A 25,494-nucleotide genomic window follows, 5' to 3' on the forward strand; every position below is an offset into this window, starting at 1 on the left:
TGTCCCTCCACCAGCAGCAGAATTTGTTAAAACGTCGGCGTTGCAAGGCTGAGAAAGAGTGACCATCTTTAACTCGTCCTTCCTGAGAAACTTGTTCAAGTATCTCAAGTCCAAGATGGGTCTCAGTCCTCTGTCCTTTTTGGGTATCAGGAAATATCCATAGCACCTTTCTCCAGCAGGGTCAACATTTCCTCCACAAAGAGTGGTTCTGGAACCTTCAAAGAATGGTTCCCCTGTGGATGGTTCTAATTTTGTTTTTTTGTTTGTTTATTGGATAAAAACAAGTTCACCCTTCACACATTAAAAAAATTGAGAATAAAAAGATCATGTACAAAAATGAATGAATAAGGTCAAGTGCAAAAATAAGTCATAAACACAGATATATAAAGCAACATTTCATAACGCGATTAGTCCAGAGTTCATTGTGCCAAAAATGTACTCAACCCATAAAACAATACATTTGTGAATGAAAGGAAAAAAAGGCACTTCATGATGCAATCAGGATTCCAGACTGTATGTGCCTTAAGAGTAGGATAAGTGGAATTCAGTTCAAATTATTTCAGATCATTTAAATTCAGGCTGTCAATAAGTCTACAGAGACTACCACTGATGCTTGCATGCCCTCAATGCATTTTCCCCAAAAGGATTTTTGGTCCAAACAAACAACTGAATTGAAGTATTTTTGAAAACATTACGTCCTACTTCTCAGTATAAAACAATCAGTGAGCAGGTATTTGAGGGTTTCAGTTTTACGTGTCTGTTGGCAAAATCTACATTCCGTTTCTGTAGCCAAGAGCCTTTTCCATTTGAACAAAACCTCCTTGGTTGGTAGAAGGTTCCAACGGAACCGCAGATGTGTCCCTGATCTTGGTGACATTTTCCAGCTGGAGACTCTGCAGGTGAGTGTGCGATACCAACAGCCCTCGTGGGCTTGGCTTTGGGCATTTTGGCCTTGTTTCCTTGTTTGCCTGATGTCGACCCGACCCGCTCCCCCCCTGCACTTCCCGAGACTTTGCTCCACTCGCCCTCCCTCCTCCCAGCCCGCCCCTGAGCCCTGATGGGGTGAATTTATCCACCATGCCTGGAGTAATCACCGGTGCTTCCCTGCAGGCTCCTTTCCAGCTGGAGCCTCTGCAGGTGAGTGCGATGCCAGCGGACCTCCTGGGCTTGGCTTTGGGCATTTTGGCCTTGTTTGTCTGGTGCTGACCCACTCCGCCCCATACTCCCCGAGACCTCGCTCCACTCTCCCTCCCTCCCTCCTCCCGCCTGCCAGCCCGCCCCCGAGCCCTGACTGGCCAGGTCAAATCTTCATGCACACCTCCCCAGGGCAGCCCTCTGCCCGACAGCTCCAGGGGCTAACGGCCCGGGGGAAGGGCCCGGGGGCAAAGAGCAGCACCGACAGTGACAGCTCCAGAAAGTGTCTGCAGGGGTCCGCAGAGGAAGCATAGGAAACCAGCAGCCAACAGACACCCCCAAAACTGTAAGTGTGGCATGGGTGGGGTGTAGAGCAATTACTCTACTCCAAAAAGCCCTCGCCACTCTACCTTACCTTTCCATAACGTGGACTGCCATAGAATTAGACCATGCATACATAGATAGATTTGTGACCACCGGCCTAAAACCATCCTTGATTGGAATGTAAATGTTAGTAGTGCCACACCTACTACCACGCCTATAGAGAATGGTCAAGATTAAGCTGCGTCTCATTGAGACAGGTATAATAATGCTAGCAGGTGCCACACTTAGATGGAATTCTTAACCTTAGCTTCCGTCACATCTAGACAGGATTATGAATGCTAGACATGATTATGAATGTTGGCATGTGCCGCTCTTAGATGGAATTCTTAACTTTAGCGTGCGTCACATCTAGACGGGATTGTGAATGTTGGCATCTGCCACACTTGGATGGAATTCTTAACTTTGGCATGCGTCGCATCTGGACGGGATTGTGAATGTTGGCGTCTGCCACACTTAGATGGAATTCCAACTTTAGCTTGTGTCACATCTAGACAGGTTTTTGAATGCTAGACAGAATTATGAATGTTAGCGTGTGCCACACTCGGATAGAATTCTTAATTTAGGCCTGCGTCACATCCAGACGGGTGTAACAATGTTGGCATGTCCCACACTATCTAACTCTTAACTCTAGCTTGCGTCGCATCTAGACGGGTTTGTGAGTGTTGGCATGTGCCACACTCAGATGAAACTGAGTGATGACGGGTGCCATACTTGGATTGAGTAGTGATCACCGGCCTGCCTCCAACCTGGAAGGAATGTTGAAGGTTAGCCAGTGCCACACTCAGCTTTGCTGTCCTTGCAATTAAGTCTAGTTGTGATGCTTGCTTTCATTCACTATGCCATCTAACTAACCAATCCACTAACAATTTCATCCCTCTGCATACCCCTCTCAAACTCTAACGAAACACAACCACAAACCTAAAACGCAGCAATCCGCACAAACTTCACTACACTGCAACAACAAAATAAACCACACATAGACTTGAACAACACCGAACGACGACTACCGACCGTAAAACACCCCAAGCTCAGCCAACTGACCCATCGGGCTGAGGCTGTCAACAGCACATCACTGCTCTCTTGCACTTTTCCAGCCTATTCCCACTAACTCAACCCCTACCCCTTCTCCCTTTTTCAGAACTGCCAGAGCGCCAGGGGACCACTCCAGTGGTGATGGTGCGCGGTACAAATACCCTTTAACATTTAAGTAGGGTACCGCAGCCCCTCTGCTTCTGTGCTCATGTTGCAAGTGGGAAAGGCTCGTGTATTCATGCAGGGTTTCTTTATTTGCACACCAATCTGGATTGTTTTATTCGAAGGTCCTTTCCAATTTCCAGCCTACACAGTATGATTTCACAGCGATTAGTGAGATTTGCCAAGGTGGGTACCTGGCTAGATTTCATAGCCTCTGCAATTGCCAGATATAGGGCGTTTTCACTGGGTTGTAACAAGAGACACTACTAACCTTTAGCTTTCAAAGAGGTCAGCCCAAGTTCACGTCGAATGGCACTCGCTGGAACTGAATTTGGAACACCTAGGACCTTGCGCCAAATCACACCCTCAAGGTGAACGAGATAGTCCAGGACCCAATCGTCCAGTAGCTCAATGCCATATAACCATTTAGTGCTGATATTACTCTAAAACAATCTAATTAAGTCCCCAGTGCAAGGAGTGGCCGGGAGGCAGTGCAGAAGGGTGGCAGAGTGAGCAGGTACCTGGGCCAAGGGGACAGAGGCTGGCCAGGTGCACAGTGCCAAGAGAGCAGATCAGCAAGGGAGAAGGGGGAGCAAAGGCAGATGTAAAGAGGAAGGTCTTGAGGTGCTTCCGGAACCAGAGATGGTTCTCAGGTTTTAGAGTGGCAGGGAGGCTGTTCCAGAGGGAGGCCCCGGCTGAAGACGGAGATCTACCCCCGGCTCGTTTCTTTGAGAAACAACTGACCCGGAGGGAGTTAGAGGAGCAAACAGCTTGAGAGAGGAGGTATTTGCGGAGGGATAGCTGAAGGTATTTTGGACCCAGGCACCAGAAAGCCTTGTGGACAATGCAGAGGGTTTTAAATGTAATCCTTGCATCCAATGGAGAGATTTCAGAGCTGAGAGATATGATCCCAGGGCATGAGGCCAAGGACAAGTCTCGCAGTCCTGTTCTGGATTCGTTGCAGAGGGCGAAGAGTCGAGGCAGGTAGATTTAGAAATAGGCTGTTCGAATAGTCCAACCTAGAGAGAACCAGAGCTTGGTGAGACAGTGAGCTTCTGGGGGAAGGAGAGGAAAGGAAGAGTACATTCTGAGGAGGTGCAGTAGGAAGTTTGACTTTTTAGAGACCTCAGAGATGTGGGCGGAGAAGGAAAGTGTGGAGTCAAAGATGACTCCGAGGTTCTTAGCCTCACAGGTGGGATAGGAGGAAGGCCAAGCGAGGCCGGCCAGTGAGAGAGGGGAAAGGGATGGAGAAGAGTTGCAGATGAGGAGGATCTCTGTCGGGCTGGCATTCAGACCAAGATCATTGGCGGCACACCAATCTTGAATGGCAGTTATGAGGGAGAGCAGGTGGCCGAGGACAGCCTGAAAATGAATTGTCGCATGCGTAGCACTGGAAATTTGAGCATAGAATGGCAATGCAGTGGGCGAGAGTTGCCAGGAATTGGTTGAAAAGCCTGGGCGAGTGGTTAGACCCCTGGGGAATACCACAGGTAGAGAGGAAGATGGAGAATAGGAAGGACCCCAGTTGGACCTGGGAGGGTCGATCAGAGAGGAAAGAGGTCAGCCAGGCCAGAGCCTGATCAGTGATACCCAGGTTCTCACGGAGACTGTTGAGCAGGATGGTATGGTTGACTGTGTCGAAGGCAGAAGAGAGAGAGAATAGGATGTGGACAGAGGGAATGTAGAGTCAAGTTTGGAGAGCAGATCTTCACAGATGTTCAGGAGAGCAGTTTCCATGCTTCTGGATGCTCTGAAACCAGACTGGTGGTCATGGAGACGGCCAACAGAATCAGAATTAAGGTTAAGCTGAGAGAAGGCCAGCTTTTCCAGGAGTTTGCCCAGAAAGGGAGTAATAGAGATTGGGCGATAGTTAGCCGGGCAGGAAGGATCAGCTGTGGGTTTCTTGAGAAGAGGATGCACAAGGGAGTGTTTCAGAGGGGAGGGGAAGGATCTTGAAGCAAAGGAATGGTTGCAAAAATCGGCAAGGGTCGGAATGAGTGTATCAAGGGGGGAGGGGGGAGCGTGGAGGGGGGTTAGGGGGAGTGGAGGGGGGTTAGGGGGAGTGGGGGGGGGTGTTGTGCGTGTGTGTGTGTGATGGGGTAGTTATGACCAGTGGTTGTCCAAGATTGGACAGGATGTGTTGGAACCAAGACTTCTACGAAGAATAGAGACCCACTGACGACCCGAAGAAAACCTCTGCAACGGTCCTGATCTCACTTTGGGGCTTTGACCCCTGGACTGGTGGGAACAAGTCTTGACCCTGACTCCACCCGCTCAAAGATCTGTACCTGTTGAGACTTAGCAAGTGTCCCTGGACCAACTGGTGGACTGACCAGCTCTCTCCTGGGCTACATCCATGGGTGTTTCCGAGCAGAGCCTTGTAACCTTGCAGGTCTACAGCTTGTGCCACAAGTCGCCTGCTCCCATATTTTCTGCCGTCTCCCTCCAAGAGAAGCTGTGCTGAGCCTGGTCCTGTGTACGCTGCCGTACCATAGGGGCTCTCATTGCAACACTCATTCATCATTCCAGTGCGGTGGTCTGCCCCCCAGAGGACTTTCTTTTCTCGTTTGTGTCTTCTACTGGAAGCGGTCTGGAACAGATTCCTGAATACTGCGATCTGACCAAAAATCAATCCTAACGCCGAAAGGAACCTCTGCACCCATTACCCCTGAGACTTACTCCATCGCACCAAGCGCAGAAGATTGTTACCCCAATGGATTCCAGCATGTCATCTGTGCTCTCTGGAAGAATCGGAATAGAAAGTGGCGGGGGGACCAGTGGGGCGGGGGGGAGTAGTAAATTGACCTACATGTCTCTTCCCAACTGCCCACGTCCTCCATAGTTACTTGGGTGTAAAGTCCTGGCCCTAAGTCACTCTTATTTGACCATTGGTGGTGGAACCTGGGTTAAGGATCCTTCCCTGGTCCTAACCTAGTGTGTTGGATTGAGTCGAGTACTTACCTGAACTTTATAAAAACATAACGTGTTTTGTGTCACAATATTTGCCTGCTATTTTTATCTGCTTAGTGTGTAATCGAAGGCCCTAATGAATAACTGTATTTGTGTATACCTACCTGTCTAACTGGAATTACTAGTTTTGCTCTGGGCGGACTCATTGTAGCTCTAGACCACTCTCATACTTCCCAAGGCTAAGCCTCGACTGCTTGGTCTTCCTTGTTCACCATAATAGGGTGGCCTCCCAAAATGCCCACCAGTCCATGGCTGGATTTGGAAATTCATCTGAACTTCCGCGATTTGTCAGACTGCTTCAGGAAGCTTCTTCAGAGTAGTTGCTGTGCAAGGCCCTACTCCATGTGTGATGGGTGATGCAATGTCGTGGCCGCATTTGAAGGGTTAGTTATAGGGATAGTGATTTGTAGCAAGCAACATTTGGTCCAATTTCTTTATCTATTGATTTGGGCTGTTGAGTAGTAAGAAATGTTGTAGTCTATAGAGTTTTGGATTAAATGACTTGTTACACTGGAAACATGAAGTGAGTTTTTCATTATCCATGTGTGGAGGAGAAAGGTCGTCGATTTACTGCTCTGTGAAGCTTAGCATTTTTAAAAAAATGTTGTTTTAAGCGCCTAGTTTTTGATGGGCATTTAGCTTAGTGTTTTGTGCTCTTGTTTGAGCTCGCATGCTTTTCGGTGCTCCATGCTGTATGTCATGAAGTTCATGTGAGGTGTTTGTGTTTACAATGCGAGTGAGTTGTGCCTGCTCCGTGTTAGCAACTTTCAGTCTGCATGTGCGGCTATGTGTGATAATGATTTGTGGTGTATACATGATAACTATGTTGAAGTGGTGCCCTGTGTGGAGTTTGGAGGTGGCGGCCTCTAGAGGACATTTTACTCAACGTCTTTGTAGAGATTTACCTGTTTGCCACTCTGGAAAACGCCCAATGCCCAGGCTATGCCTCCAGATACCCTCGGAACCGCTCTGAGGGGAACGGCCTCTGGATAACATGGTCTGGGAGATTTGCCTTTGCGCCCCCCCTTCACTGATTGCCCTACTCAACAGAATAGTGCACAAGATGGGTATGCAGTCTTTATATCAAATATTTTTTTAAAGAATGAACTTTTATCGAATTTTGTTTTTAACGAAAAATGGTATAGCGAATGCATTTAGGGGTGGGGTGAAGGGTTAAATATTTTTGGGAAACGGTTGGTGAGTTTTTAGGTGTGGGAAACAGGTGTTTGGGTGGGGACCCCCCCCCCCAACACCCCAAAAACAGTGCCTTCATTATAAAATATTTTTTTTAAAATATTTGATATATGTGCATTCTTTATAAATTACTCTGGTATAAAGACATGTAACCCACAAGATACACCAGGAACCAGTCACAATGATCCTGGTGGCCCCTATGTGGGCCCGACAGCCCTGGTTCTCCCATCTCATGACGATGTCCGTCTTCCCACTCAAGAAGCTGCCATGCCCATACAGCATGCTGTCTCAGCATCAGGGAGTGACACTGCATCCATGCCCTCAAACACTGAACTTGGCAACCTGGCTCCTGAAGTCCTAGAGTTTGGACACCTTCAACTCCCCCAGAGGTGCATGGACATACTCGGGGAAGCACTCAAACCTTGCACCAGGCATTGCTACTCCAACAAATGGAAGCGCTTTGTTACCTGGTGCAACACCAAGGGCGTCAACCTCATTAACTGCTCTCCTAAAGACCTAACTCGCCAATTGGATTCAGGACTGGTTTTTAACTCTCTAAAGGTCCACCTAGGCGCTCTTTCTGCGTACACCCAGAGCAGGCTTTCATGGTGGACGATTCCTGCCATTAAAGCCTTTATGGAGGGGATAAAGAGACTTCATCCCCTATTTCCAACCCAGCTCCCAGATTGGACCTGCATGTTGTCCTCACCAGGCTAATGAACCATTGCACAAGGTTAGGCAGTCACTACAAGACTGCCGCCTTAGTGGCCATTACTTCTATAAGGAGGGTTAGTGAACTGCAGGCCCTTTCAGTTCAAGACCCCTTTGTTACAATTCACAAGGACAAGGTGGTTTTGCGCACACACCCACTCTTTGCGTCCATCATCTCCAAGTTCCATGTGAACCAGTCCATCGACCTGCCCACCTTCTTCCAAAACCCCACTAAATTGGCAGAAAGGAGCCTTCACACACTAAATTTGAGAAGAGCGGTAATTTACTATCTGGAAAAAAGACAAAGCCACTAAGAAAAACAAACCAGTTCTTCGTATTTTTTTGTTTTTGTTAATGTTTTAGTTTGGTTACAAACTTTTCCATCTGTGTCTTTAGGATGCTGTGCGAAAATAGAAAAGGAAGAGGAAAAATAAAAAAAAAAGGAAGATCTTGAGAATGTGATTCAGGCATTTCTTCTATTGAGTTCCAGTATGGTTGTGAGGAGCAGAGTGATTGTGTATATGTATTTCTCCAGCATTGGATCTTTCATGGATTCACATGCTTGGAATATTCCCTGTCGTCAGACTGGGACCCCTCGGTACACATATATAGCCTTTTCCTATAGGATAACTTCTGACACTTTTGTGTCCTATCTACGTCCTTTTGGGGCTCGGCTACGCATGCTCTGTAGGACGTTGCAGTATAAGAGCCCCGCCCCCGCGGCTCCCTTCAAATTTCAACCGTCTCCAAAGTAGTAGGATCTCCTCGCGTCGTCTTACTATTTTGTACAAGGTTGTGTACTTGGAGTTGGAGTTAGGTGAATTTTTCCTTCATGTCGGGAAAGGCGCTGTTCCTTCCGTGCGCGACGTGCGGCTTGAAAAAAGTTTACGACGGGGATGGACATATGGATTGTATATACTGTCTCCACCCTCATCATTCTGCTGATAACTGTGACATATGCAAAGGGTTTTCTCAAAAGACCCTCAAAGACCGAAATCGATGGCTGGTGGCATGGTTGAATGATGGAGCGGGGGCATACCCCCCTTCGGAGGTAGGCTCCACACAATCGGCGAAAACATCACACCGCGCTGTATCGTCGGAACCACCGGCGAAAAAATCTCGACCGGCGGAGAAAGAGTCATCTCAGAGTCATTCAGCTAGAGAATCTTCGTCGAGAAAATCGTCATCTTCGTCAAAAAAGCATGACAAGGAAAGGCCGAAATCCTCCTCGGGCGATCACCATGGATCGACCACGAGTCGAGAGTCGAGTAAAAGCAGGCCAAGTGCAGAAACGGCAGGACCGCCTAAACCACCTGCTAAGCCACCGTCGTCGACGGCGGTCCAGTCATCGGCCTCCTCCCTCCCTACCACTGACGCATGTGGTATCCACCGTCCCACCGACGACTGCGACGGTTGCCTCGTCGACGGAGGTTCTACAGGAAGCCTGGAGGCCTGAAGTTTTCGATCCGATCCCTCCGGATACTTTACTGCAGGAACAGGCAGTGTTGCTGTCCTCGGGAGAGGACGAGAGTGGGAGAATAGCTGGCCCGGCAGACCTCGGGCTACGAGTGGTTGACAAGTCGTCGACAAGGGGATCCGGAATTCCGGTGTCTGCCCCTCTTCTCAATCCTCAATCTGTTTTGTCGTTGGAGATTCTGTCCACGCTTCAGTCTTTAGTACAGTCGTTGGACCAGAGACTACCTCAGGTAAACCTGCCACAGTCACCCGTCGACGAGGCGGGCCCGTCCCGTCCACCTACTTACGCACGCCAGTCTCAGCACCACAGGCACCCCAAGAGGAAGGTGAGCTGCCAGATTCGGAGTCTGACAGAAGAGCCATGTCGGATATCTCATCATCCCCCTCCAGGGATCCAACCTGGGAGTCAGAGGTGGAGTTAGAAACCCCAAGGAGCCCGGCTCACCCATCCCCCCCGGATGATATTGCATCATTCCATTCTATGATGAAGGCGTGTAAGGAATTCGGTTTGTCCCAGGAAGAACAGAAAAAGGACTGTTTTCTGTTCGACCACATGGGTAAGAGAAGGTCAGTGTTCTCAATACCCATACTAGATCACGTGTGGAAGGAGGGTTTGCAGACAATGCGTCGCCCCTTTTCGGAACCGGCGGTAAAAGGTCGCCTTGAGAAAAAATGTAAGGCTCCACAGTCTACCCCCAAGTGCTTATCCTCCCAACCAACGCCTGAATCGGTGGTGTCGGCGGCAGCGACGAGGAAAGCGAAGGCCCAGCACAAGTGCACGACTCTGCCTGAAAACGAGGCAAGACGTCAGGATGCCTTTGGCAAAAAAAGTGCTATCCGTGGGAGCAACTACAGTAAAGGCTGCAAACTCTCTGGCTATTGTAGCCAGATACGACAGAGAAATGTGGCACAGGCTGGCTCCGTTGCTGGATCATCTTCCGGAAGAGCATAGGAAGGCGGCGATGTTACTTGTCCGAGAGGGTGAGGAAGCCTCCAATCACGCAATAAACATCGCGGTTGACCTTGCTGAATCGGGCTTCAAGCAAGTCAATAATGGGGTCGTGTTACGACGACCGTCGTGGCTTAAGTGTACCTACTTCAGGCCGGAGGTACAATACAAAGTATTAGATATGCCCTTTGAGGGAGACCGTCTATTCGGAGAGAAAGTAGATGAGGCCCTAAAGGGAATGAAAGAGGACTCGGACACGGCACGTTCATTGGGTGCCCTCCAGAGTGGCCGAAGCTACAAGTCTTTTTCGTCCCTTTAGAGGGGCTTCAGGTAATTCCAGATTCTCTGCGTCAGGACAGATCCTTCGGTAGGTCGGCGTACCCCTCCCAGGGATACAGGCGTGCTTCCCAAACAGCAAACCGACGCCGGAACTTCCAGACCTCCAGAAAGTGACCATCCTATCCGTCGTCGAGAGAGAAGCAAAATAAAGATCAGCAATGACGAGCAACACACCGTTCTGGGGGGAAGAGTATCAGCCTATGTCGACGAATGGGAACAAATAACGACAGATCAATGGGTGCTGGACACAATAAGGAACGGGCATTCTCTACAATTCAAGCGCAGCCCTCCGCACATTCCACCTGCGTTCGTCGCTCATTCCCATCTGAGGGTACTGCAACAAGAGGTAACACTCATGTTAGCAAAAGGTGTGATAGAATTAGTTCCAGCATCACAGAAAGGTCAAGGGGTTTACTCAAGATACTTTGTCGTGAAAAAGCCAAACGGAAAATGGTGTCCCATTCTAGACTTGCGCGATCTCAACAAGTCCTTAAAAAGCCTAAAATTCAAAATGCTGACGCTCCAGGAAGTGATCCGAGCCGTTCAAGAAGGGGATTTTCTGGCGTCCCTGGATTTGCAGGACACGTACTTCCATATTCCAATGTGTCGGAAACACAGGAAGTTCCTGAGGTTTGTGATAGGGCAGACTCACTACCAGTTCACGGTTCTTCCCTTTGGGCTCAAAACCTCCCCCAGAACGTTCACGAAATGCCTGGCCCCAGTAGCAGCCTGGCTAAGGAGGCAAGGCCACCATGTATACCCATATCTCGACGACTAGCTGGTAAGGGGATCCTCCCCAGCGTCGACCAACACAAGTTTGCAAGCCACCATGCAGCTTCTACAACAGCTGGGATTTGCCATAAACTTCAAAAAATCCTCGCTGATGCCATCGAGAACGTTGGTGTTCCTGGGGGCACAGTTCGAGACCCAGTCGGGGCTAGTGAAGCCTTCCCTTGACAGAATCTCAAAACTCAATCAACTGGCGAGTCGACTATAGCGAAACACCAAGCTCTCAGTAAGAAAATACGTTTCGGTCCTAGGGGCCATGGCATCCTGCATCCATCTGGTGGCAAACTGTCGCCAATTCATGAGGCCAGTTCAGAAGTTCCTCGCGGACCGGTGGACTCAGGCCCAAGGATCGTGGTCAGACAAGATAATCATCGACGACGACAAACTGCTTCGGACTCTTCAGTGGTGGCAGAGTTTCTACAACCTGAACAACGGTGTACCCCTACAGGAACCGGAGTTCCAGCTAACCATAGTCACGGATGCGTCTCTAACTGGCTGGGGAGCTCACATGGGCACTCTTCAGACGCAAGGTCGTTGGTCTCAAACGGAGTCACTCCTACACATCAATGTGTTAGAGCTCAGAGCAGTGCGATGGGCCTTGAAGGCGGTCCTACCACACATCAAGGGATCGAGAGTACGAGTGCTGACGGACAATACGACGGCCATGTTTTATTTGAGAAAACAAGGGGATAGTGATCCAGGAACCTTTCCATGGAGGCCCAGAAAGTATGGCATTGGGCACTAAAGCACGAGATTTCCATCGTGGCTCACCATCTCCCGGGAGTGAGGAACTCGCAAGCGGATTCCCTCAGCAGAAGGATGGCCCAGATACACGAATGGGAAATGGACACAGTTCAGCTGACGAAAGTTTTCGAGAAATGGGGTCACCCCCCACTGGACGTCTTTGCAACGAAGGAAAACAAGAAATGCGAGCAATTCGCAAGCAGATGGCCTCAGGAGGGTTCCATGGGGGAGGCGTTCTCCTTCCCATGGACGGACAAGTTCCTTTATGCTTTTCCTCCATTCCCCCTCATACGGAGGACGGTGCAGTGGATACGCAGGTGCAGTTTCCGGGTAATTCTAGTGGCACCGTACTGGCCGAGGCAACCGTGGTTTTCCGACCTGCTTCACCTGTCGCTGGAACAACCAAAAGCGTTCCCGAGAGTCCCGAACCTACTGTCCCGGGACAAAGGTACGGTTTGGCATCACGACCCAGACAGTCTCAACCTCACAGCCTGGCTCCTGACTTTTCGGAATTTGGTACCTTAGACGTTTCGGAGGATTGCCAGAAAATTCTGCAAGCGGCTCGGGCCCCTTCTACCAACAAATCTTACACCTATAAGTGGCGAAGGTTCTGTGAGTGGTGTCGAGGACAACAAGGTCTACACCCGTTAAAGGTGACTCCGGAGCAAGTTCTGCCTTATCTGCTTCACTTGGCAGAGGGGGGGGGGTTTATCTTTCACATCGATAAAGGTGCACCTGGCGGCCATCTCTAGGTTCACGAGGAAGAGACAGTCGTCTCCTCTATTCAGCGACAGACTAGTGAAACACTTCATGAGGGGTTTATTTCGAACTTTTCCCCCAGTAAAACGTTTTCCACCAACATGAGTCTCAACGTAGTGTTGGCAGGCTTAATGAAACCACCCTTTGAGCCTATGGCCACGTCTGACATGAAATTCATATAGTGGAAGTTGGCATTCTTAATTGCTATCACGTCAGATAGGAGAATCTCGGAACTGCAAGCGTTGGTCGTAGACCCTCCATACCTAAGATTCTTTAAAGACAAGGTGGTTCTGGCAACTAATCCTACTTTCGTTCCGAAAATTCCTACAGTGTATCACAAACACTCGTCCATTGTCCTCCCTACTTTCTTCACGACCCCATCATCGGCAGCGGAAAAAGCTCTTCATACCTTGGACATTATGAGGGCCCTAAAATTTTACCTACATCGTACACAATAACTCAGGTCTACTGAACTGTTCATCGCGTATGGTCCGTCGACGAGAGGAAATGCAATTTCTAAGCAAGGATTGGCTCGATGGGTCTCGTCGAAGATTGCGTTTTGCCACTCCAAGGCCGGAAGGCCGCTGCAAGGGCATCCTAGAGCCCATTCTACAAGATTAACGTCCTCTTCAGCAGCATTGTGGGCAGGAATTCCGCTAACGGACATATGCCAGGCTGCAGCATAGTCGGTGCCCCACACGTTTACCCGCCACTACTGCCTTGCGAGGCCGCATGCGGACGAGGTGCAGATGGGAAGAGCAGTCCTGCGCCATCTGTTTCAATAAGGTAAGCTCTACACTGTGTAGAGTTTTTTCTACCTGTTGGTGACCGTATGCTTTATGGAGGTACAGATATATGGGTAAACTTATTTCTTGTGTACCTATGCATTGTGTATTGTTGTGAGTGTATATTGCATTGCATTCTCAAAGCCTTCTTCAGGTTTACTGCTATACAATCTATTCTAAGCATGTGAATCCATGAAAGATCCAATGCTGGAGAAGGGAATAGTTTCTTACCTGTAACTCCATTTCTCCAGCATTGGTATCTTTCATGGATTCACATGCGCCCGCCAGCCTCCCCGGAATGCAATGTATATGCTCGATAGGTTTGACCCTTCCTACTTTGGAGGGGCCGAAATCTGAAGGGAGCCGCGGGGGCGGGGCTCTTATACCGTGACGTCCTACGGAGCATGCGTAGGCGAGCCCCAAAAGGACGTAGATGGGACACAAAAGTGTCAGAAGTTTTCCTATAGGAAAAGGCTATATATGTGTACCGAGGGATCCCAGTCTGACGACAGGGAATATTCTAAGCATGTGAATCCATGAAAGATACCAATGCTGGAGAAATGGAGTTACAGGTAAGAAACTATTCCCTTATTTTTTCCGCTGAGTATGGCAGCCCATCTTTCTTCTGTTTTCATTTGTTGAGATGAAAGATCGAAAAAGGTGCCGAATTGCTTGCGTTGAGATGCAAGTGACTGACATTCCATGACCAGGTGGAATATGGTTTCTGGTGTTTCAACTTTGCAAAATCGGCAGTAGTTTTGTGCACTAGCAATCTGCCTTGTTATCACGAGATGAGAATTTGTTGGTAGAATGTTCATACTGATTCTTAGAAATGTTGTCCTGATGGATTGGTCTGGGAACAATAGAAGATAGGGTGGTGGTTCATGATTTTTTTTGTTTGTATTACATTGAAGGGTCTGTTTGTAGACGTTTTTCATTTGGATGGTTTTTATCCAATTGTTCTGTAAGAGTTTGGTTTTGGCGTGTTGTGGGCGCATAGTTAAGAGTTCTTCTGATATCTCTTCATTTTCCATTTCCTTCATGATAGATTGTTTCCATTCTTGTAATACCGTGTTGTTAAAGGTATTTGGCTGGTTTTTCAAGATTTGAATTGCTGGAGTTTTCGCGTCGGAGAGGATTTTTCGGTAGATATCTAGTCTTTTCCAGCGTAATATGGATGCAATTGATTGGGTTGCCATTTCGTATCGTATTCTCGGCATTGGGTATGACTGCGGGAGGTGGAGAATCTTGCGCCAAAAGGTTGCCTCAAATTTCATCCAATTGACTTTTTCGGCATTCATCATAGCTTCTGCTCCGTAGGTTATTATAGGAATGTATTTTAGTCTGTAGTAGGCGATGATTGGTCTGAATGAACATTTTCCATATTTCCTGTGGAGTATGCATCCTTGACGTGCCAGTATTTGTGACTTTTCTTCTACTTTGTCCAACCATTGCTCTTCTGACTTAGATTGGTTAATTAGTATGCCAAGATATTTGAATGTTGTCACATTTTCTAGTCGAGTTCCACTGATGCTGAATACTGGATGGTGCAGAGTTTTTGCTTGTGGTTTGGTTTAAGTAATTGTCTTTGTTTTTGAAATATTGATTGCTAGCTTGTTGTTGTTCATGTAGCTGCTCAGCGTTGTCAAGGCTACTTGTAATCCAGAAGAAGTTTTGTCAAGCAAGATATCAGCATATGCCATCACAGGGACAGGTGTTCAATTTATTTTCGGCGGATTGGTTTCATTGCTGTTCAGATATTGTTCGATATCTGATGTGAACAGATTGTATAGGGTTGCTGCTAAAGGGCACCCTTGCTTTAGACCATTTGATGTGGCGAACGGTTTGGTAGTTGTGCCTTGTTTGGTTAGTCTCACTTTTATTGAGGTTTCTGAGTATAGTAGAATAATTGGTTCCAGAATGTTCGAAGGGCATTTCCATGTTTTGAGTTTTGCCCACAGCTTGTGCCGTGATATGGCATCAAAGGCCATCTTCAGATGGATAAATGCAGCATGTATGGTGGTGTGGTTAATGGCTTTGTGTTTGATCAGGTGAAGTAGTATCAAATTGATATTAGTTCCGACATTGGCAGTAAAGCCCGTTTGCCTTGTTGAGATCTGGCCGTTGTGTGTTGCCCAGGCAGTTAGTTGCTTCACTAGTGTTGCAAAAACATTTCCGAGCGGGTCCAGGAGGGAGATTGGACGGAAATTCTGTGGTTGATCTCGAGGTCCTTGTTTGTGAATGGGGACAATTGCGGCTGATCTCCAAGAGTTTGGGATTTGGTTGAGTGCATTTATGATGGTTGTGACCTGGCACATGAAGTTCTCCCATGCTGGCGGGTCTTGCTTAAGTACGGCATTGGAGAGTCCGTCAGGGCCAGGTGCTCTTGATGTATTTAGGTTTTTGATCATACAGATCAGGTCATCGTAGTCGACCTTTACTTGCAATTTCAGTTTAATGTTGGTTGTTACTTCTTTGGTTTGGGATGATCGAGCTGCGTAGATGTTTGAAAAATACGTGATCCACGTTTGTTGCGGTACGTTAGCCGTCAACTTGTGCTGTTCGTGCGAGTTCCAGAGCTCTCTTGTGTTATGCGAGTTGTATGTCTTCATTATGGCTTCTGCATCTGCTTGCAGAAGGATTTTTTGTTGGGATTTTTTCCAGTTGTTGTAAGATTGTTTCAGTCTTTTAATCTGTGAAATATTTTGTGCCGTTGTTGTTTTCTTCAATTGCCGTATTGATTTCGCCAGTCATTTTTCGTTTTTGACTGTTTGTCGGAATGGTAGCAGAATCCATTCGTAATTCAGTTTTTCAACATCTGTCAGTTTAGAAGCGAAAAATGTTGTTGGTAGGCAAGCTATCGCCGCTTGTGGAATGCGAAGTCTTGATGATCCATCGAGTTCTAGTGCACATGCTGTGAAGGTTTCTTCTTGTTTAGTAGTGAAGTGTGAATGGACTGTTAGTTGATTATGATCGCTTTTGTCAGAGTTTATCGTTTGAGCTGACTTGACCGATTCGTTCAGAGTTTGTGATAGGAATATATAGTCGATGATTGCAGTTGAGGATCCTCTGGACCATGTTGGCATGTACAATGTGGAGTTGTTCCTTGCATGGTTTAGGAGGATGAGATCGCGAGTCAGAATTTCGTTCATCCATCTGGTTGCTTTTGGTGATAATTGAGCTTGGGTTTGAGGAGTGCCATTCTGTGTAAGTAGGTTAATGTTGAGATCTCCGCAGATTATTATTTCTAGTTGGTAATGAATTCCAACAAGTTTGTCGATTGTTATGAATACTCCATCGATGAATGCTTCGGTTGTTATTGCTGCAGGGTTCCAGTAAAGGTTTAATATTGCAATTGTAGTTTCGTAATTTTTTGGAGTCTGATGGGTCTCCATCGTCCTTATTATTGTTAGTTGGGTCCGAGGATTGATGTTTTCGCTGGTCAGAACTGTCCATGGAGGGTTTATTTTGATTAAAGTGAGAAGGCCTGATGCTGGTCTTCCTTGTTTTTTGACTATTGCAGGTTTGAGTAAAGTAAGAAAGCCATCGCATGCTGGTGTTTCACTGATCCATGTCTCTTGCAAGCATATCATTTGGTATTTTTCTAGATCATGTGAGGGGTGGGTAAACAGAAGTAAGTTTCCTCTGGTGTTCCATGAGCAGAGAGACCATGTGAGTTCTGGTTTCAATGATTGTTCTGATTGGGAGTTAAGTGAAGATCTCGAAGATACGGTTTCTGTGATTGATGTTTCAAAGTCGTAAATCCGTTTGATTTGTATTTCTGTTCTGGTCCATTCTTCTGGTTGTTGTACGTGACTCCGAGTTATGGAATTTCCTGTGCGATCTTGAGTGTGGTTACTCATCTGTGCCCTTGGTTGACATTTTCTTGTTGATGTAGAGGCACAGCATCTGAAGCCAATTTTCTGAAATTGAGCGCGCTTTGATAGAATCATCAATTCTTGATCGATGGGATCGGAAAGTTCAACAATGATCTTGTCTAGGTGCATGTCATCTTTGAATGTTATTAGGTCAATGTTTCTTGTTATTTTTTGTAGTTGCAGTATCACTCCAAAAGGCGTAAAATGTTGCTTCTATTGAGAATTAGTTGTTCAAGTCTCTTGGTATCATTTTCAAAATGGATTTCGTATATTTGGTTTTGTTGTAATGGATTGATAAATGCTGGGAGTGTGCAGTTGGTATGTTCTGACGACCGTGATCTGATTGAATCGTCTGAGATTTGTTCGTATGTTCCTGCTGTTGTTGTGTCCATTATAAAAGATGTATCTGAGATTTCATGTCGAGTCTTCGGAGATTTCTTCATACATGTCCGGTAGTTGTGGTTCGTGATCGGTGGTGTACTTGTCTATTATTATGAAGCTTGAGTGCACTGTAGGTTATCTGGGAGGTGGTGTGTCATCTGTTATCTGGTCTCTGAGTTGAAAGGTTAAGGAGGTCTTCGTCGTGAGTGAATTGGTTAGATGATTGGTCTGCTGAAGTCCATGGTGCTGAAGGCTGAAGCTGAGTTTTAGAATTGTTGTTGTCCGGTGTGAAGGGGCCACGTGTCTTACATGTTGGTAGGAGGTGAGTTTGGTCTGTTATTTTCACTTTTCTCAGGAACGCTCTTGAACCGGTTTGTCGTTTTTTGATGTTTTTTGGTTGTGCTGGTTTCGTAACGTGTGATAGTTTCTCCTTAGAGAAGATCTGGTATTGCTCTGTAGTATTCTTAGTTGGATGAATGGGTTCTTGGATCTCTGGTTGTGGAGTTGCATTAGATCCAATTCTTGGGTGTGGAGGACACTCGTCAATGATCGGAGCTCCACAAGTTGGTTGTTGGGGTGTATTGTTGGCAGGAGGAGGTAGTATCACTTGATCAATCAACGTGTTCGTTTGAAGCGCTGCTTGATGTAGATGATGTGCTTTCAACAAAGCTAGGACTTCTGTGTTTAGTTTGGTTTTTTCTTGACGATCGTCTCTTGTTATTTCTGATAGTCGTTGTTGCCAGCGATTAGATTGTTCTGCTTCCAAGTTCAACCGGGATTCAATTGTGGTTATAAAGTTCTTTATGTAGATCTGTTCAGAGTGTATAAGTGCTAGGAGGGTTGCTTGATCTCTGTTATCATTCATGGATTTGTGTAATTTCAAAAAGGGGATAATCGATTGGGACATCACTGCAATGAGCATATTTTGTAAGTCCAGCATGGTAGTCTGGATCCTGGGATTGGTGGGGTCCCCTTGGTGTTTTGGTGTAGTATTGGTGTTTTTGCTTTCTGGTGCGCTCGATTGAGGAGTAGGCTGTTGGTTCTTGGTCGTGAGGTCTGGCGTGTAGTAGAATTCATCTGTATCATAATTGAAATGGGTTGGAATATTTTGGTTTCCTGATGGATTCGTTTCGGGTTCTCTTTTGATGAGTCTTTGGCCGGTTCCCTGTGTCATACATGGGGTCGAAGTTAAGTGCGGTCGGTGGTTTCCTTTTGTATTGCCAAATGTTTCTTTTCGTTTGTCTAGACTTAACATGATTGATTCAATTTCGGTGATATCCATCGATAGTCTTCTTGCCTTGCTTATGGTTTTGTTGGCGACAGTGTCTAAGGGTTGAGCAAGTTTTAATTGAGTTATGTGTTTGTAGCCACGCAAGTTTGGCTAATCTTGCTTTTTCTTTGTTGAGTTGTGCTGCTTGGTGGTTTTTGGAGGGTGATGTTAGTTCTGGGTTCGTTTGATTGAGATGTGGAAGTGTCTTTGGGAGCTTCATGATTGAGATCTTTCGTACTCGCGCATGGTTCTTCTTGAGTGGCAGACTGGGAGTTGGGTGTATAGCTCCTTTATTGTTGTGTTGATAGTGTCTTTGACAGTTTTGTGTTTGTAGGGGTCATTTATCGGGGCAGTTGCTTCTTCTTGTGTGGTGGTAGAAGGCTTGACAGTTGTTGGGGTTGTTTCATCTTGTATTAAGGGTGCTGGAATGGCGGCTGTTGTGGCTCCTTCTGCTGTTGGCATTCGTTCGTATGAGATTGGTGCCTTGCTGTTAGGGGTCGTTTGCGTAGTGATGTTGCGCGAGGTATCGTCGTCGTCGTTGTTGGATTACGATTTTCTCTTTTCCAGAATCAGAGTTGTTTTGCTGCTGCAGAGATTTTTGGTTGCACTGTGTCGGTGCTGTTTTTTCCAGTTCCATGGTGCTTCGTAGGTTAGCTTCTGGTGGTTGGACATCATAGGAGAGCTGAATATTGAGCTTTGTTAGTTGGAGGGTTGTTGGTTCAGCAAGGTTGTGAATAATAGTAGCTTGTGTTTCATGATGTTCAGTCATGATGCCGGCACTGTGTATTCGTGCTTGTATGTTAGGTTGTTTGGATCGGGTTTCTTCATCATTGAAGTGTCGGTTGACATCTGGTGTTGATTGATTGATCTTTGATTGAAGTGATAATTGGGCTGTGCTGAGGTTTATGACATCTAGTTTGATGACATGGTCGTTTTCTGGTTCAAAATGCTGTTGTGGGAGATTTGGGTTGATTTTGACGGCATGAGCTCTTAGAAGTGATTGTTTCAAGGTTAGTTGCGAGGAGTCTAAAGTAGACATTGCAGCGATGTTTTTGTTCTTAGTCTTGTTTTGGGGCACACAGCGATTTGTTGTTTGGGTCGAGTTGTAGACCTTTCTTCTTTGGTTGTTGAACGGTCTTTGATGGGATCCGGAGGACGGACCCTGTCAGTCTCTTTACAGTGGTAGCAGGTGCGTTGCTGTTTCTATAAGGTACAAGATCCAGGGGGTCGTGCCCTTTCGGTCTTCTGGGCAGAAGTGTGACGAAAACTCTATTGAAATTGTTGTTGCGTCTGTGTTGGGGTCCAAGGTCCGAGGCCTTTCGATCTCCCAACAAGATAAGAGAGTGCGTTGTTGTTTCTATAGAGTACAGGATCCAAGGGTCGTGCCCTTTCGGTCTCCTGGGTAGAAGTGTGACGATGACTCTATTGAAGTTGTTGTTACATCTGTGTTAGGATACAAGGGTCGGTCCCTTTCGGTCTCCTAACAAAACAGAGAAAATTCCTTGTTGTTTCTATAGAGTACAGGATCCAAGGGACGCGCCCTTTCGGTCTCCTGTGCAGGAAGTGTGACAATAGCTCTGTTGGGATCCAAGGGACGAACCCTTTCGGTCTCCCAACAAAGGTAGTCCATGCGTTGGTATTTCTATGAGGTACAGGATCCAAGGAGCGTAGTCTTTTGGTCTCCTGTGCAGAAAATAGCAGTGACTCTGGTTGAGGCTTGGTGAGGGGTGCCTGGGGAGTGGTCTTCTTAGATGGGTTTCCCTGTTAGTTTGAATAAGATTCAAGAGGTAGGCCCGCTCAGTCCCTTGCTGATGATGGAGGATCTGGGTGATCGGATGGTGGGTACTGGCTTCAGGGTGCTTGCCGTTTCGGTCTCCTGGCCAGTTTCCTGGTTGAGCCCTTCAATGGCCTATGGAGTTGCAAAGTTAAGGTGATTCTTGGCTATTGCAGAATTTTGAAGTGTTATAGGAGGGGGTCCCAGGGTGGGACTTTTTCGATTTCCCACCACGGCTGAACCGGAGTGTGAGTAGGTCTATGTGGGTTGGTCCACGTTCGTGAATGCTCCAGATGCTGCCAACTCACGCCAAGAAGGAGAGCGCGAGCGATGTAAAGGTGGTAGTGCAGGAGTTAAGTTCTCTTAGTCTCATGGCCAGGAGATAAGGTTTGTAATAGTGAAAAGTGTCACGGTGAGTGGGGTTGTGCTAGGGCTCAGTGCGGCATGCTAGGGATCACGTTGTTGCAATGGGGTGAAGAGGCTCCGCCTCAGAGTGCGCTCCAGATGCTGCAAGGAGGCGGGGGAGCACTGGTGTTCGGCATGGCGCTTTCGCAATCAGTTCGATTGCAGTAGGTGTAGGCGGCTCCGGATGCCTCCGATTTGCGTCAGGGACAGAAGCGGTAAGGTAAGGTTTCTGTTGCGTTCTGTGAAGAGGCAGGGGTGTGGGAGCGTTGCTGTTTTTTAATCACGGCCGGCACTAGCACGCTAGGATTGTCGGCAGGCAGAGTCGCTGGCGTGTGCTATTCCAAGGGCGACACTATCGCGGGTCCACCCGCATATGCTGGTTGGTGATAGTGGAAAGTGCTGGTGCCTGGGGTAGTGCCGGTGGGTGGCATCTGTGAATTAGAGCCGCTGGGTAAAAGCTGTCCGTGTCCCTGGAGCGGATCGTGCTGCAGCAGCGTGGCTGGTGATGAAGCGGCTCACGCGCTGCGGTCTCCTCCGTTGCCAGGAATACTGGCGTGCAGGATCAAAGTGCGGGTCACTGGTGACTCGTGAGGGGGAGTGCGGGGGGGGGCCGGAAGAAGGGTTGTGGCCCAGGTGCTGGTTACTGACAGTTCGCACTCAGTGTTTTGGGTATGGTCCACAGCCGCCTAAGTTCGTAAACTTGTTGCAAGATGGTATCCACGTCGGTGCACCGCGGGCGGTGCGGCAGAGCCCAAAGACGAAAGACACTGCAGCAGGCTCTGCGGCTGTTCCCCAGTGTTCTGGGGGTTTTAGGCTGATGGATAGTAACAATAGAAAGTGGACTAGGTCAGCCCCAAAAAAAAATTGAAGTCAGCAGCTGCAACAAACAAGAGGTCCTTCTCTCTTGCAGACAAAAAGACTCTGCAGCAGACTCCGGCCAGTTCTTCGTATTGGTGGCAGCTGGTAGAGAAGGGGAACCTGTTTCCAAGTCGGCTGTTTCCAGGTGAATCGTAAACTGCATCACACTGGGTTTCTCTCTTGCCAAGAGAGATCTACCCTTCACACCCAGATCTGACTGGACTGTGGGCACAGGGGCTACCATAGCATTCATTGCAAATGTTCCTCTAGATTCCATTTGCAAAGCAGCAACCTTGAGTTCTGTGCACACTTTAATACAGCACTACTGCTTAGATACACACTCTTTGTCTGATTCTCAGGTGGGACAAGCAGTGCTAATGCATCTCTTTGTTACTGTTCCTTCACACATCCCACCACTATCTCTGGGTACTGCTCGCTAGTCTATGCACAGCATGCGATTCTAAGCAGATCCACAAACATCAGACAACCTACATTACTCACCTTAATCGTATTTCTGATGATTGTGTCTGCTATAATTCACATACGCGCCCACCCTTCCTCCCCTCTTGGAGTATAAGGAACATAGAATTCTTGCACCTTCTCTCTTCTGTAGTCACTCACGCAGACTAGAAGGCTCCCTCGTGGCAGAAAAAAAATAAACGGTGGGACTTCGACGCGTGAGGGATTTTGGGTACACTACACATCACATTAGGGATAGTGTTAGTCACGTCCCTTGTCCCTTTCGATCTTCAAAAAAAAGATGCAATACTATGCGATTACCACTAGATGTCGGACTATATGCACAACATGTTAATCTAAGCAGACAAAATCATCACAAATAAGATTACGGTGAGTAATGTATGTCACATATTACCTTTAATTGGATGAGCTGCCTGGTTAGGATATCCCTGCTTACAACCGGTTAGGAAAGATTTCCATTTATGGGTAATTTTCCCTCCAGTTGTGACCACCCTCCCACCCCCCCAACATTTTGCTTTTGTCGGACCATCCTAGCCTGACCTGTACCTTTTTTGCAGCAGCTGACCCAATCCCCTTAACCTGTGGGGTACCGCAAGGTTCATGTGTTTTCCCCCACATTATATAACATATTCACAAAGCCATTGTTCGATGACCTAGACCATCTGGGTGTCACCTACATTAACTATGCAGATGACACACAGACCCTCATACCCCTATCGGGCGAGTATGATAAGGACCTGGCTTTGGTGAATAAAATATACCTAATCATCCAGGCATGGATGGCCGCACACAGCCTATACCTGAATGAGGACAAGACCGAGCTGCTAATACTTTGTTCCACATCTAACCTCAACGAACTAGGCCAGAACTATACCACCGTCAACAATGATGCTAATTCTATTAAAATGGCAAAAGAAGTGAAAACCCTAGGTTTTTACCTAGATTCTGCCTTCACACTTAACAAATAAGTCAGCGCCTTAGCATCTGCCACCGCCTACACATGTAAGCTGATTAGAGCATGCAGACCATACTTGTCGAAGAAAAGCTGCACTACCCTAGCGAGAGCACTCATCTTATCCAAGTTGGATTATTGTAATGCTCTTTATCTGGGGGTCATCAAATACCTCATCAAGAAAATCCAAACTTTGCAAAATAACGCCATAAGAGCCGCTCTTGGTATACCCAGGAGAGAACACATTTCACATCTGAGGAGACAGATCAAATGGCTCAATACCAAAGATAAAATCATGCTCAAAACATTATCCCTAACGCATAAATGCCTCAACCATGTAGCCCCTACATACTTCTCTGAGAGAATCACTAAACAATCCTCGAAACGCCCTACTAGGACCATCAATTCAGCACGCCGTGCTGTGCCCAGATTCAAACTAAAAAAGGCAGGGGGAACCACCTTCTCTGTCATGGTAGCCTAGTCTTGGAATGCCTTACCTCCCTCACCGAGAGCAGACCAACACTTCTATATGTTCAGGCGCAACATTATAAACTGGCTCATCATCGATGACATCCATGGTCTGCCTTAGTCATGTACATATTAGAACAAAGACTATCCCTTCTGTCCGTTCTGATTCTAATCAGCTTCCTAGGCTAACTACAAAGTTTTTGCCTCTTTTTGAATATATGTATATATATTTCTGCATGGGTGGTGTTTATTGCATTTCCTACTGTAGTCTTTGTTCTATTGTTGTCACTCCATTCAGTGGAACTGTTGTAATTAAGCTGAAACTTCCTGTAATTCACCATGCAAAAGCGCCCAGATACCCTCGGGTCGGGTGCTCCATACAAATAAATAAACAAACCATTGGAGCCTGGCCTTCTGCTTTACTCTGCTGGGATTTGTTTTCATCTTGTTAAGGGGAAACTGACATGCCCTTCAGACTGTCAGTACTGGGAGGCTATGTCTCCCTTAGTTGCTATTTCTTGGCAACATTTTTTTATTTTTTATTTATTGTGTTTTAGCCAAAGTATATGACTTTTTACACTTTTCCTTACATACAATACATTTAACGACAATTTTTTTTTAAAAAAACAATACATATTTCATCTACATACACTTCAACATATATCAAAGAGAAAAAATAAAACTAAAATATTAATAAAATTACAACTATCATCTAGGTTCCCGTTCTTTATAATTGTTTAACTTTGAATCTCTCAGTAGTCTTACCATTTCAGCTGTTAAAAAAGTTTCAGCCCCAGAGGAGGCTCTAAACCAAAATTCCTCTGTGCCTAGCCAGCTGATATCATGTACAAATCTTCTCAGTCTCAGAATTCTCATCTCCCTTGTGCCCGTGCACTTAATTACCAGATGTTTTAGTGTTTGACATTCATTAGCATCACATTTCATACAACAGTTCCCAGATTGAATTAAATCTCTGGCTGATTGAATTTCCAGAGTAGGTAGAAAATTAAGTCTGAACCTCAAAAGGATGTCCCTGGAGCACGGATCCGGATATTTTTCCAAGTATGGGGGAATACTTGTCCTTTTACTACCAATGCTGGAAAAGAATTGCGATAATTTTGTCATCCTCCTCCTCTCTCCCGTGGTCACCCAATCCCACCTTTTCAGGCTATCTTTCACTTTCATTGGGTTTTGGATCAAAATATCTGCTGTACAGTCTAAGTTGTCTAGCAGATCTCGACATTTCAGCCTTAATTTTTCAAGAAATGTGTTTGTATTATCCTGGAGCAGGGTGGGTAGGTCCTCGTATAAAGAACCCTTTATAGGAACCAAAAGGGACCTATACAAAGAGATCCATTTCCACTCCAGCCACGATCTTAAAGAGGAAAGCCCCAATTCAAACCTCAGATACAATTGGAACACAATTCTGAAGGGATGATGTTGTTTTCCAAAGTTTTGATTCAATCAAGTCCCAATTCACATCCAATGTAAGTAAATTTGTATCCATACTATACAGAATAATCGGTACCACCTTTCCTAAATAGAATTTTATCAGCGGAAGTATAGAAAATTTACAGAATTTCATTTTTATTCTTTTCAT

The 25,494-nt window shown here is 46.7% G+C and overlaps 1 protein-coding gene across 4 annotated transcripts in view; it reads left to right on the forward strand.

Annotated features, from left to right (window-relative positions):
• KANSL3 (KAT8 regulatory NSL complex subunit 3) overlaps window positions 1-25,494 on the forward strand; it is a 1,222,374-nt gene that overhangs the window by 164,250 nt on the left and 1,032,630 nt on the right. The window lies entirely within an intron of this gene.

This window comes from Ambystoma mexicanum, chromosome 10 (genome assembly GCF_040938575.1).
Source record: "Ambystoma mexicanum isolate Mex_15411 chromosome 10, UKY_AmexF1_1, whole genome shotgun sequence".
NCBI classification, from domain to species: domain Eukaryota; kingdom Metazoa; phylum Chordata; class Amphibia; order Caudata; family Ambystomatidae; genus Ambystoma; species Ambystoma mexicanum.